Raw genomic sequence first — 2898 nt, 5'->3', positions numbered from 1 at the left:
AAGACAGCATTTTCCAGCTCAGCATTCTGTCTTCAAATTGTGACGTATTGGATACCAATTTATTTCCAATGACTTTAAGCTAATTACGGATTAATTTTTGATTTTTCGAAAAACTATTATTACCTCTATTACAGGGGCTACTACTTCTTTCTGGAAAAACGGGTTGATTCTAGCTAATCGCAAGGTAGAAAAATTACTTTCAAATCCTGAAAACTACACCTACCGTACACGGAGAGAAATATTTAGTAAAAATTACGGAACTTTCAGTTCACTTACCGATTAGGGAGTTGATCCGAAAAATTTAAGTGACGGTATCGTTATTTTTCACCGATAATTCAGATAAAAATTACGGAACACCGCGGAAAAATTCCGTGACTTTAGATAAAAATTACGTGACAGTTCCGTAAAATTTCCGACAACCACATTTCGCTCCAGAATTACGGAAAATACACGTAATTTTTATTGAATATTTCTCTCAGTGTATTGGGAGCTTCTACAGGGAAAAAAATTTATAAGAAAAACTCTAGAAATGTGGCGCAAAGTACCGGATAGGCTGTTTGCCTATACGAATACCAGTACTAGAATTTTTATAAGTTGAGAATTTTTTTTGACTTTTCATGGATTTCTCACGGAATTATCAGCAATTTTATTAGAGGGAGCGCAAAATTTCATTCGAAAAGAATTGGAATTTTTCGTATTCGATAGGTTTTAATTTTTTCACCACCGGCACTCAATTTGGTCTTGGACATTTTTCTCAGTGCATGAGCAGGTACTAGTTCACACTGGATTTTTTTTGTTTTTAAAATATTTTCATCGAAGCAATGATTTGGCATTTTTTTAATAAAAAATAATTTCATTAGAAAAAAACACGCACTAGCCCATGGTCCAAAAATGGCCTTCGCTTCGATATGAGCATGTCAAAATCCTTGTTTAACCAAATGCACAAATTCCTTACAATGATTATTTATTGAGAACATTCTGCGATTCCAGCCACCATTTTTGGACGCTATACGGAATTTTTCTATTTGAAATTTCTGGCCACTTCACATGGTGAAAAAAAATATCGTTGCTTGAGACAGCCTTATTTTTTGTAGTTAATTACCTTCCGGTACCATGGGGGAATTTATCAGTGTCTGCGAGCTACGGCACGTGCCGGGGTGCTGTAAAGGCACCGGCGCCGACCTGTCTACGGTAATTTATGGCATTGCGACTCTTTCACACCATTCGATGGGGAATTTGTTTGATTTTCTTTGGAACGCTGACAGAAGTGAAGAGAGTGAAAAAATTTTTCATTCGCCATTGATTCTGGGGAAAATCATCGGAGAAATTCTCTGAAGAGGATTTGGCGCTAGGTTTTTATTGTTGAGAAGGTGAAAGGGGGTTAGGGGTTAATGAATTTTTTACGCCAAATTAATTTTTTGCTAGACCGACTCACGACACGAGAAAAATAATTTGACTTGAACTATTCAACTGTCTCATTATCAAGTTTTCTTAAGGAAAATTTCGATGCAGCAGGGAGCAAAATATTTAATGAAAATTGCGGATCTACTGAGGAATACCGCAGTATTACTCAATGTTTGAGAGCATTAAAAATTTCGCATATTTCGCATATTTCAGAGATGAAATAGGTAAAACGCACTACAAAACAACACATGCTACCCCGAGTAGGGATGTTATTAAGCGGCTCGCAAGGACTTTCTAAGGCTGCTACATCGGAATGGAAGTTCCTCATGGGCTGCCTGCTGAGGTCCACAGCTAAAACGCAATTGTGGACTGAGGTCCTTTTCTGACCAACATTATCAAGTCTTTAAATGGTTTACTTCGCGCTTTCGATAACCAAATAAGAATCTAATCAGTTTCGAGTCATGCTACCATCATCAGGTGATTCCTCCAATTTCCTGACTAGGACATTGAATATGAGATGTAAGAACAAAATTTTACAATGATGAGCTGCTGTTATGGTATATTTATTTCAATCGTCAAACTGCCATATTTTGTTATCAAATCATCGAGGGAATTTTTTTTTTAACTAACGAATCTGCCCGCTGCTGTTGTGCTTCATGATTAATTGTTTTTTAAATATTGAATTAATTAGTTTTGCGTTTGATCGGACAGCAAGTGAATTAAACACTGCTAGATCGAACTGTATTTATTTACAATAAAAAATAAGTCTCAACTCATCTAAACCCAACCAACTACTATGCTGCAGAATCTAAAAAAAACTCAAGAATAGAAAGTAAATATGGATAAAAATCTTTCCTTCTTATACCGCTACCCTTTCTGGCGTTCAGTAAATAAGTAGCAAACGGTGTCTATGACATGAACGGTGATACTGATTAAATTATAAATGATGATTGTGGGTAAACCTTCAAATGGTGAAATAGCGGTTTTTGTGTTATCAATTTTTAATAAACCACAACAAAGTATTCAAAAAAATATTAATATATTCCAAATGAAATGTTTTGGGAGAACACGATACAAGACAAGACAAGATGCCAAGAGTCTGGTTTTCTCGGCGAGATAAGAGGACAGTTCTTTCTCTTCAGGCGAGATGAGAATTTTCACCAAATGATAAGACAATACAAGAGAAGGACCAATTCTCGTCGTGTCTTGTAGTGATATCCGATTTTTATTTTTTCTTATCATATCTCCCCTGATGGTTCATACCCAGAGTCCAACTCTGGGTTGTGTCCAGCAACCCAGTCTGGGTTAGGCAAAAATACAGAGTTGAGGTTAAATGGTGAATTTGGGGGAGATCTAAACGCAGGGTGTACTATGATCTTTTTCCGATTGTTGCTGAGTTATTTTAAGCATATAATGATATTGTTGAAGGATGTGGATAATTAAATGAATATGTTTGAACGCTAATGTGCTAGCTCTGGGTAAAATCCAAACCCA

Source organism: Fopius arisanus, unplaced genomic scaffold, assembly GCF_000806365.1.
Source record: "Fopius arisanus strain USDA-PBARC FA_bdor unplaced genomic scaffold, ASM80636v1 scaffold00028, whole genome shotgun sequence".
Classification (NCBI taxonomy): Eukaryota; Metazoa; Arthropoda; class Insecta; order Hymenoptera; family Braconidae; genus Fopius; species Fopius arisanus.
Note: the sequence above shows the minus strand (reverse complement) of the source record.